Raw genomic sequence first — 12303 nt, 5'->3', positions numbered from 1 at the left:
CTGCCATGGAACCTGAAATCTCAGCCACAAGAAGACAATTCATACCTGAAGGAACATCTGGTGTGTCTTTATTTAAGTCCAAATAGAACATACAAACTAACCATCCACACAGCACGTGGATTTGTGCTATGTCACCTCACCAGCTAAATGACCAGAGAGTTAAAATACACCTACACAGCAAAAACACCCCAAAACCCCCAACCAAACAAAACAAAAATAAATATTATTTGCTCTTCGTTTAGAGGCAAATAGATATGAGAATTGCCAAGTGGTGTTTGTCTTCCCAAAAAAGGAGTTGCTTCTAAATTTATTTTTCCAAAATTTATTGGAATACTGATGGATCTTCTGTATTTTCGTGTTCATTCTGCATGGATATGTTCAGATCCTGGACACACAGTGAAGATTAATTATTCATTTTGGGAATACTCTGTCCCAAGATTGCCAGCAAGATCATGATCTCCTAAAACGTGCTGTGTGTTTGTGATGTATTTAAAGCCATTTATTTTGATTCTCCTCTCACTTTTTTATTCCATCGATTCTTGAGATGTTACCCTGATCAACATCAGCTCCACATTAAGTGAAGATGAGTCCACTTCTAGCAAGTACTCCCAGCACTTAAGTTTTCACTTCCTATCTGCTCTCATGCAGGTAAAACAACTTTCAGAGCAAACCTGAAGTCAGCTGAAAAACCACGAGCCTGGTTTGTGTGCATTCAATTCAGAATTCAACTGAATATTCCCCAGCTCTATTTTGATGCTGTTGTGATTTATTCAGCCCTGGAAAACAGGAAACTCAAGATGCACAGCTGATCTGAGCAGCCTGAATCTGTGGAGATCTGCAGGGTCCAAAAATTCAGGGGTAAAAATCAGCCTGGTGGGGCCAGTGGTGATTCTTACATCAATCCTGATTCTTTGCATGCTAAAATACAAGTGCAGATGATTTTATGATTGCTATTATTGCTCTTCATATTATTAAACAAACAGTTCAAAATTACTGTATTCAGTTTGAATTGCTCCTCACAAAATCACTAACAGAAATCCTTTCTGAGCATGCAAGAGGCACTTCAGCATTTCATGAAGTGTTAAATTGGCAAAACAACAACATGAGTTCATTACTGCAGATTCTTTCCAGATGGAACCATAAATGTTCTGTACTTCACTGAGCCCCTGTGGTACAAAGCAAAAGTTGAGCATTCTGATCACTTTTTCGGGAGTGATATTTCTCATAGTGATCATTTATTTTCCCCATGAAGTCACTAATTGAAAGCAGAGCAGGAAAAGGAAGATTCCGGAAGAGCTCTGATTTATTTGGATTTTGTTTTCTGGTTTTCTGGTTTTCTGATTTGTTTGGATCTGAAGCTTTTCTCCACCTCAGAACACAACACAAGGGAGACTCCAGGTGAGCCCTTCCCAGCCCACCTGAGCGAGGGTCTGGGAGCCCATGGGAGGGAACTGCAGCACCCAGAGGCAGGGGAGCTGCGGGGGACGGGGCAGGTATAAGTCCAATGGTGTCAGGAACCCACGCCTTAAAAAAGGAACCCACTAGGCCGTGGCAAAATATCCAAATATGGATAACATGGTAACCAGACCAGTGAAGAGATTTTTGCTTTTATTTCCAGCACATCAGTCTCAAAATATCCCACAAACACATCCATTTCTTTTTGTTAAATCTCTGCTTGTGCATTTCTCAGCTCAAAATGGAAATCCCCTTAATTCCAATCAAGAAACTCGTCGCCATAAAATGATATTTGCCCCAATTAAAAACTAAGCACTACTTACAATGGCATGAGATTAACTTTGTGGGGAAAGTGGCTTTTATACATTTATTTGACTTGAGCTTTTGTATCGAAGTTAAAAAATAAGAGAAGCTCTTAAAATTCTTTATTGAGTAACTTTTTTAGAAATTCAAATAAGCTCTGTGGTGCTGTCTTGTGCTACTACAGCAGCCACAGCTTTCCTCTCACACAACCCCTGCTCATGTAATTTTGGGTGTCTGTAAAGGCTCTATAAAACTTGGCTATGGTGATAAGACACTTTAATAAGTCTTTCATCCCAAAGAAATGCTGAAAACTTATATATATATATATATTCATATACATAAATTTAATTTATAATTTCAATTTATTCAAAATTTATTTAATATATTATATAAATATATGTTGAATGTATTTAATTCATAATTAATTTTTAATATAAAATTTAATTTATATAAAATATATTTTATATAAATTATTTAAATTCATATATATATATAAATTATTTAAATTTATATATCTAAATTTAGATATATAAATATATGTATTAAACTTATTTATAAAAATATTTATATATTTTAATTACATATATATAATAATTTAATATATCTTTAATATGTAATATATATGTGTGTATATGTATATAAAATATATATTTATATATATAGATATATAAAAATATATATAAAAATATATTAAAAATATATATATATATAAAATAAATAGCCACAGAGTCACACCTCCAGTCCTTGGGCACCCCATGAAAATTCTTCTCAGACCCAGAACCAAAGAATCTGTTATCAGACAGGCAGAAAAAGTTGATTTATAATGCATAAATTTCAAGAAGGCAGTCCAAAAGTTACAAATAAACTGTAAAAGCAGAACCATTCAGAGCCCTCAGAGTCCTTTGGAAACAGCAGCAGTAGGAGCTGAGGCCAATCTGCAATCCCAGATAGAGATCTCAATGAATATCCCTCACATCAACATGTTAGCATGTTAGGAAGGAAATTGAATATATCCCTTTACAGGCTTACTCTTCAGAAAATTCATATATTTAACACAACTTCTGCAGAATATGAGGACAAAAATCCCCCAAAACTATAAGTTAGTTCAGTTTGAGTTGCATGGGTGTCTGTACTTATCTCTGTGCTCATTATCACCCAGATAAAGCAATGTCCCCGCACACCAAGGGAGAAAAGCCCAGCAGATTGAACGTGTGCTCTAAAACTCTTGCCTCCAGTAGATCAAGTGCTTTATTTATGGATTTTTGTGTCAGGTTTTACACCAGCCTCGCTGGAGAAGTTCCTTAACCCATTTGCCTACATCTCTCTAACAGCAATAATGTCAAGCTCCCTCTTTCTTCTGGAGCCTGATAAAAAGGAATGAGTTACTGTTTTGAAAAGGCTGCAAGGAGAAAACTGTTCCACAGTCATTAAACTGTGCTCTCAGAGATAATCAACCTCCAGAGGGAATGATGGCAACATTACCTTTTTTCTGCCCTATACCTTTGTGCTAAGTCAGGTTTCTGGCTTTTTCATATAATTTAAAAATTATCTTTTTTAGCAGAGCCTAAAAAAATTATCTTTTTTTATCACAGCTGGGCAGGTTACCCAATAGACACAAACTGGATAACCACCAACAGGGAGAAACAGCTCCTGCCACGTTTCTGCTAGAGGTAGGAAAGGACAGTGCATTTTTCATATCTATACACCAAAGCAATTCCCACCATTGGGTAAATTCATGCCTTTATCTTGGGAGCACAAATCCCACTGATGCTGCTTCAGAAATTAATATTTCCCTGCAACATTAATGCCTGTATATTGAATTCTGTTATGGAATCATCTCCGCTCTGCCACCTTAGAGCATAAATGTTTTAATAAACAGTCACATTTCATACATTGTCTTCAGTCTAATAAAATATTTTAAGTAGACCATAGAGATATCTGGTCTTTAAAACCAAGTACGAGAATTTCCCAGGATTTGGCCTGCTTGAAACCCATTTTTCCAACCTCCCAAACCCATCAGGAGCTGTCCTTGTACCCCTGCACTGCCTGCAGACACGTGGAGTTCATTCACAGCTTTGTGAGACACCTTGAAATGGCTCTAAGATATTCAGGTTATTAAATGACCTTATTTTACATAGCAGTAAATATGAATTTATCTCAGGTTTCCTGGCAGATGTATCTTCCCATTGTACAGCCCTTGAAATGTTTGAAATTCCTTTATGCTCCTGCAGATTACTCTCAATAAGTTGACAAGCCTGGATGCTTTCTAAGCCACTGTGAAGAGACTGACAACCAACACAATCTGAAGGCAGATAAAAGGGGATTTTTGATGGGCCTGAAACTCATGAGCAAGGCAGAGAATAAATCTGTTTCGTGTAAGTTACTTTCTTAAAGGGGAAAAAAAATTATCTGGAGTGTATTTCATCTAGGGCCTGTCAAAATAATGGCTCGGTGATGTGAGTTCAGAACATGAAAGTGCTCCATTAGCAATCAACAAGAGACAAGAGATACACCAATCTTTTCTAGGAGAGTTTTCTTATCAGACACATTTGTTTTACTTCATGAGATTGTTCTAAATGCATAAAATTTACATACATATGGCTGCATTGTTAATTCCTGCTCTGAAAGCATTGGGAAGAGTTCTCATTTTCTGCGTGGGGAAGGAGCTGAGGAACGCAAGTGAAGGGTGGTGGAGCTCCTCTGGTCACATCACTTACACAAAATATGGCTTCATTTCTACCCTCACAATAATGAGAAATTACAGGAATTGCAGATATTTATAATGACAAATTAGGAAGAATTAATAAGAAATACTGACAGCATGAGTAAATTATTACAGAAGTCACCTAAATAACTTTTTTAATTCCATAGTCAGATATCTGATTATAGACTTCCTTTGTGAAAAACAGTTCTTTTCCTCTTTTTTCCTTTCTTACACATTAGCATACAAAGTAGTCTAGAAAAACACTTTGTTGTAATAGGTTAAAAATGAGTTTTCCCTTGCTTACATGAACACAAGAAACTGTGAAATATCTGCTCAGATGTGAGTTTCCTAAGAAAATGTGTCTTGTCATAGCTTCCAGATATCTGTCTTGAAGGAACAAAATTACAGCTAATAGTTATATTTATCTAAAGTAAAGGTTCTATGAAAGAAGTCACAGAATAAAAGCACTTTCACTCAACAACATTGGGAGAAAACATTCTTCATTCCTTATCCAGGTGAAATTACATTGCCCTAAATTAAATTCAGGCTCAGAGGAATCCAGAATTATCAAAAATCATGAGTTTCCCTTTATTTTCACAGTGAAATTAATCAAAACTTATTTTCACAGTGACACTAATCAGAGCAATTATTTGCAAACACTGAAGCAGAATTTGGCTTCTCAAAAATGCCAAAGTGATGTCTCCCTGTGCCATGATCAAAAGCAGTAATTATTGTCAGGTAAATCTGTGTTTTAGACCTCCTCAAATATTGAAATTCCATCTGGAAATCTCTAAGAAAATGAAGAGACATCATCTACATCACCTACATATAAAATAAAATTGATATTTATGGGCAGCTTTCCTGGGCAAGGGTCTCTCCATCTTCACAGAGAATTCCTTCCTTATATCCAAGCAAAATTTACTTTCTTTCACTGTAAAACTGTTGCTCCTTGAACTGTCATTACAGGCCCTGGCAAAAAGTCTTTGCCCATTTCTTTTTTATGAGCCCCATTTTTAAATTGAATGATAAGACTAAGACAAATCAGTTGAACATTTATTTTCCGAGACATAAAAATGAATGAACAGGGCAACAGGAAAAGGTGTTCATGAAGGGAAACTTCTGAGATATTCTAATGGTTCTAATTTTAAAAGCTGCCATCAAACCTTGATGGATTATGAAAGTGTGTCTCGTTAGATAAATTATAGGCATGACACTTTGGAGATCAAAAATGTGCTTTAATTTATTAAATAGTGACTAAGCCACTACTGTGGCTCAACATTGAAGAGTGTTAATAGATGTGTTGAGCAGAGGGAGCTCAATTTTGGAGGCTATTCACAAAGATTTTGGAGGTTATTCACTAAATGTAGTATTTATTTTACCCACATTATCCACATGTCTAATGTTATGTGCAAAACATGCAGCAGGGACACAGAGAGATCAGCAACAGGAGGTTCAGGATGGATATTTATATTTATTTAGATTTATAAAGATGCTGAATGATTCTGTAATGAATTTTGTGTTGTGTGCAGCACTTAATGTTCAGCCCTCATGCTGCCAGCATTAAATGTTACTTATTTTGTCAGAATGATAAAAAAATAGATTTATTGTATTCTTAATCTATTCATTTCTTGGTGCTGGAGTTTAAAAGGAATTGTTTTGCTCTTCTGTGCAAAAATAAATCAGGGTGTTTTTTTTTTTCTAAGATATATTACTCAGGTTTTAGATCTTACTAAAAATCTAAAAATTATAATATGTGTCCCAAGGCAAAGAAATTTGCCAATCTGTGATTTTTTAAATTACAACCAGAACCTGACCAAACTGTGGGATTCTGTTTTCCCCTCTGCTGACCATGGCAGTACCTAACTTGCACTTTCCCTCTCCCCACCCTGCATAAAGCTGATACAGAAACTCTGACAAAACTTTCCAAGTTCTCCCCAAAGTGGATTCTTGTCCTCTGGCCTTTATTGACTTATTTATTGTTCTTTCCACTCTACAGCAAGAGCTGCTTCCAAGTATTCTTCACAAAACTCATTTCCCAGCAAATCCAAAATTGCTGCTCTACCACTGCTAAAATATCCTCTCTATACTGAGATTCTCTGGTCGCTCCCAGCAGTTGCAGAGAATGTGAGGAAGAAGAGGGGAAGCACAGCAAGAATCCCTCTTTGCACCCCTGTGCAGTGTTATAGATTTCATTTTGCTGTTACATGAAATTTACCTGCATTTCCTGGCACCTGAACTACTGCCCACACCTGCTCTGCTGCCCAAGGAAACAGAGGGGTGGAATCATGAATTTGGATTCAGAGCAAATTGTGGCGGGAGCTCGACAATGTAACCTAGAGAAAAAAAATGGAATCTGCAGGAATCAAAGCAGGATTGAGATTTTCAATAACAATTGTTAAGGTTGCATGCGTGAATCCCAGTAATTTCACAACAGGCAAGGAAAATGCAAACAAAAACCAACAAAAAAACCCCAAAAAACAGGCACTGCCCTGAACACAATCTGAGTCTTCTCTGGCTGGAGGGCTGACTTTACTTGTGATTGCCCTTAATTTTTAAAAAATACCACATTTTAGTTTTGGATGGCTGCAGTTCAGAACCAGCATTGTAGTAAAACTGCAATAAAGGATGTTCAGTTCTATTTGCAGGGTAAGACAGAGGGTTAAGCCCCTTTCAAAAATAAATTCCCTGCAAAGCCTCCTCTATTTTTCTTTCCTGCAGCATTCAGGAGGGCCACATTCTGAGCCGGGTTGTGTAAGGCAGGCAGCGCTTTACCCTTTGTAAGTTTTCTGTGCTGTTTAGGTGGCCTGGAAAGGCCCAGGGATGGCCTTGGAGAGCCGACGCTTCAAAGGATGAGGAGAGACTTCTGATCTTGTCTCGGTCTCGGTGTTTATTAATTGTTTATCTAAAAGATTTTCTTTCAGCCCGACAGAGGTCTGCACAGCAAGTCAGCCATGGGCACACTGCGAGCCCCCGGGGCGGTCACTTATCTTTATACCCGAAGTTACGTGTACAATATTTATCATTTCTCCCCAATACCTTCTACCCTTATTAACCGGTGCACTTTTAGTAATAACCAATCCCAAAGTGCCACCATCACCACAGAAGATGGAGGCCAAGAAGAAGAAGAAGAAGGACAGGACACGCCCCAATTCCTCCATCTTACTTCTTTAGACCCCCCTGTACAGAAATCCTAAACCCCGTGTTTTACACTCTAATTAACTTATCCCTTCACCATTCACCCAGTGAATTCCTCCCATCCTCATACAGGTGTCGTCTCCTGTGCAGGATCAAAGTCCAGCCACCAGACACTTCTGGCAACATTCCAGGACTCCCGAGCCCCCCAAGGGTGGTCTCGGCCACTCTGCACCTCTGTCCTGAGGTGCTGAGATCCCACAGCCCTTTTGTGTGTGAGACAGGAAAATTTCTGTCCCCTGTGTCCCTGAAACAGGCACAGACAGAGCAGAGAGTGGCTGCCAGGTTTGATGCGTGCGAGGACAGACACGAGGAAATGTCCACACGAATGTGGATTCACAAGTCAGAGCTTCCCTGCAATGACCCAGCGCAGGAGGCACCGGTTGGGCTTCATTTCTGTCTCAGGTACCCCACGCTGAGGATTTTCCTACCCAGTGAAAAGCTCTGGGGGTGTTGGTACAAGCAGGAGCAAGAGTCATGAGGCTGATAAATGATAAATGCTACAGCAGAGGTGAGAGAAATTAAACTGTGAAACTATGCAAAAAAAAACCCGGGTACTTTAGAGAAATAAAACTATGAAAGATGCATTGTAGAAGGACCCATGAAAGATAATTTCCAGAAATAATCCAAAAGAGTAAATACCAAAGGAAATAAAAATGCCTTCCTGCCCACTGTTGGAAACATTGATTTTCTAACCAATTCCATATACCTGATTTTATCCAACTTAATATAACAGATACTCCATTTCCTCTATCTGGTTTCTGGAATCTACTGAATGAAATAGATACTGATTCTAAAGCTCAAAATAATGCAAATTTTCTGCAAATAAAGACACAAAATCTGAGTAAAACTTAACACAGGTAAAGCTATTCAGGTGCATCCTGAGCTTTTTGAATGTAGAGATGGAATTACAGCAAAGCCTGAGCTGGGATAAGTGAGGAATTAAGCTGCACAGTCATAGCATGGTAAAATACAGGCAGCAAACAAAATAAAGACATGCCCAGAACCAAAAAGTATCATTGTACCTGTTATAACTACTGGGACTAGGTAAAAAATATATAGATTATCAGTCCATACTGGTAAAAATCAAGTCAACATTCCTCACCACTGCTCCTCCCCAGAACAAGCTCCAAGTTTCCTCTTAAGTGTATTAGCAAAACAAGATTTTCTATAAATGTTTTACTACTGATTCTGTATTCAGAAGAAAATCACATTCTGAAACAAAGCTCAAAATCCACCTCAAAATGCTTTTAGAGAATAAATATTCAGCTAAAAAATAACAATTAAACTTCTCACTGCATTTTCCAAATGTATATGCAGAAATGTGCTCTAAAATACTGTTGCTGTTGGTAAGATTAAATCAAACAAGCAAAAAGATAACCTAGAATTCTTTGATCTGAAACATGCAGAGCCATAAAATGTTTGGACACGATAAAAATTTGACATTGTGGATAAGCTTCACATCTTTTATTCTTTTTCATAAAGAAGTGTCAGACAACTATATAAAAATAATAGATCAAATAAACATAGACACTGTTGTACACAGAGCATAAAACCTTAAAAAACACTGAATAATTCAAGGGAACTCCAGCAACACTTGTAATTTACAACCCTTGCAATTTTTCATAAAGCAATACTTTTTCTAATTCTCATCTCTTTTCTTGCCGGTGCCTCGGGAAAGAGAAAGGCAAAAATGGAAACCATAACTACAAATATTAAAGTGTTTGCTTTTAGTATCAGTGTAGTAAATATGCCATTACTCTTAGATGGTAATGCAATATGCAAACACTATTTGTCCCAGATCGCTACAGTAAACAGAATTTCCAGAGACTATAATATTTTTCTTTCCTGCTACTTGCAAAATTACTTTGCAAAAAAAGAAAATTCTAATTTTTGAATACCTTCCCAATACAAAGTACGGGACAAACAGCATCACAGACAGAACAGGAATTTTTATCTCTTCTTGGGAGAGTGCTCAGGTTTTCAGCAATGTCTTAGCCTGGCTGTAGCTGGGGTTATTAGTTCTGCATTAATTGAGAATCTCCCCATGACATGACTTTTGTCCTAAGGAAATCAAAGATCTGCTGTCTCTGTTACCTCTGATCTGATCCTGGCAGCTGCTGGGGCACTTTAAAATAAACAATTTTTCTCTGTCTTGCTCCCTAATTAATATCCCTGTGCCCAAGAGTTTACGCACAGGGGAAAGAAGAGCTCACCGGGAAAATCAGAGACATTAAAATTGGGAGTTAAACATCACAACTTGATTTTGAGAAGTAAACATCACATCCTCACCTCACTTCTGCCTCCTGTACAGTATTTTGTGTGATCATACTCACACTACTGTTTACTTGCTTTTAAGGTTATTCTTGATTATAATAAAAAAGTTTCAATCTGTAACAACCTTAAAAGATTTCTTCAAGCTGAAATTTAGCTTGAAACAGGGGTCTACATGCAGGAATCAATGCGCATTTATGTAACAAATCTCTTAATTTAAGATGTTTTAGAGCAATTTAGAAAAAATTCCAACTGAAAGAAAATAAAAAACCAAAACAAAACTTGATTTTGGTCTCAATGCCAAAGAATACCCTGCTCTTCAAAATGATAAAAAAAATGCCATGAGTTACAAAGCACTTCTACCATTCTAAACCTGCTTAGACACTCAAGTTGAAGTACAGAATATACTCAATACCCATATTTTTTTTTTGGTTAACTACCCAAAGAGCAGACAAGTAATGGAGCTACAGATCTCCAAAAACCCCACACCATTTGGTCAAAAACCACCCCAGCTAGCGGAAAATTCAACTGAAGTTTCTCTTTCTCTTCCTTTCGAATTTTCCTCCTTTCTCAAAGGAAACACCAAATTAATTTCACAGAAATTTAAGATCTTTGAAGCACTTCCAGCTGTTTTCACTCCTTCCTATGATTTGTGTGGATAAAATTAAACACCACAAAAAGACAGATTAATCTCTGCATGCCCAATAAATCATTTCCCCCAATAAATTCATTTCTCTCAATAAAGAAAAGGGTAATTAATGACACCAGCTTCTCCAATGTAGTTTTTCTGAAAGGGATGTGTTTTATTTAACACGAAATCTTAATGCTGATAAGAAATCCCTCGGAGAAATTAAAGCTGGGGCAATATTTCAAAAGCTTCCATTGGAATTGTTGCTGGGCAGGACAGTCCAGTAAAGCTTCTTCACCTCTCCCCCAACCTGTGTGGGTTTCTTTTAATAGTTCATGTGAACTTCTTCCCATCAACTATTAAATTTTGGTGTCAGGGGATGTGGGAAATGGATTTGTAGAGGATTCTCAAAGCCTGACAGAAGGCAAACCTTGAAATAAGAAATGCTGACTTAGAAATGCCATGGAACAGGGCAGACATTGGTGAGAGAGAAATGGAATTAGAAACAAGTTTCAAAAGATGGCCTTGCAAATAAGACTGGATACTTTAGAGAAATAAAAATATTAAAAGATGCATTGTAGTAGGACCCATGACAGGTAATTTTAGATGATTGGCTTTAAAGCGTTTACAGCATGGTGTGGGCAAAAGCTGATAACCCGAGAAACACAGTGTATTGTAAATAGGAAATAGCTGGCTTCTGATTGTGATGGTGTTAATTACAACACCTGTATTGTCTCACCCTTCGTATGAGACTGAAAATGGAATAAAAGTTTTTAAAACACCTCTCAGTTACCTCATCTCTAGGCCAGAAAAGGGCAAAATCCAACAAGTGGATCCAACAGGAATTGTGCAGAGAGTGAAGCTGTCTCAGAGCTCTGCACTACATCATGAAAAGCCTGATGAGAAATGCTCCCTGTCCTCTCAGCCCAACCAGTTCCCACATTAATAACCCAGTTTCCACCTCCCTGGACCATCCCTCCCAGCATGGCCTTTGCTGGGTTTGCAGGGATTTCTCCTCCAGAGGACTCTCAGTGCTCCCCAGGTGCAGGAATCAATGCACATTTATGTAACAAAACTGGGTTTGCAGGGATTTCTCCTGCAGGGGACTCTCAGAGCTCCCCATGTGCTGGGTTTGCCAGGATTTCTTCTCCAAGGGACCCTCACTGCTCCCCGTGTGCTGGGTTTGCAGGGATTTCTCCTCCAGGGGTTTCTCAGTGCTCCCCAGGTGCAGGAATCAATGCACATTTATGTAACAAATTTAAATTTAGGGTTGCAGGGATTTCTCCTGCAGGGGTTTCTCAGTGCTCCCCAGGTGCAGGAATCAATGCACATTTATGTAACAAATTTGGGTTTGCAGGGATTTCTCCTGCAGGGGTTTCTCAGTGCTCCTCAGGTGCAGGAATCAATGCACATTTATGTAACAAATTTGGGGTTGCAGGGATTTCTCCTCCAGGGGTTTCTCAGCGCTCCTCAGGTGCAGGAATCAATGTGCATTTATGTAACAAATTTGCGTTGCAGGGATTTCTCCTCCAGGGGTTTCTCAGTGCTCCCCAGGTGCAGGAATCAATGCACATTTATGTAACAAATTTGGGTTTGCAGGGATTTCTCCTCCAGGGCCTCTCAGTGCTCCCTGTCAGAGACTCCTGGCCCCTCTGAGCCCCTGCACATTTCAAAGGCAGTGATGGAATTGTGATTTTTGTCTCCTGCTCCAGAGGGCCATGAACTGAGGAGTTCCTGAGCAAGCCAA

This window comes from Ammospiza nelsoni, chromosome 15 (assembly GCF_027579445.1).
Source record: "Ammospiza nelsoni isolate bAmmNel1 chromosome 15, bAmmNel1.pri, whole genome shotgun sequence".
Lineage (NCBI taxonomy): Eukaryota > Metazoa > Chordata > Aves > Passeriformes > Passerellidae > Ammospiza > Ammospiza nelsoni.
The sequence above is the reverse complement of the archived record's forward strand: the minus strand, read 5'-3'. Positions refer to the sequence as shown.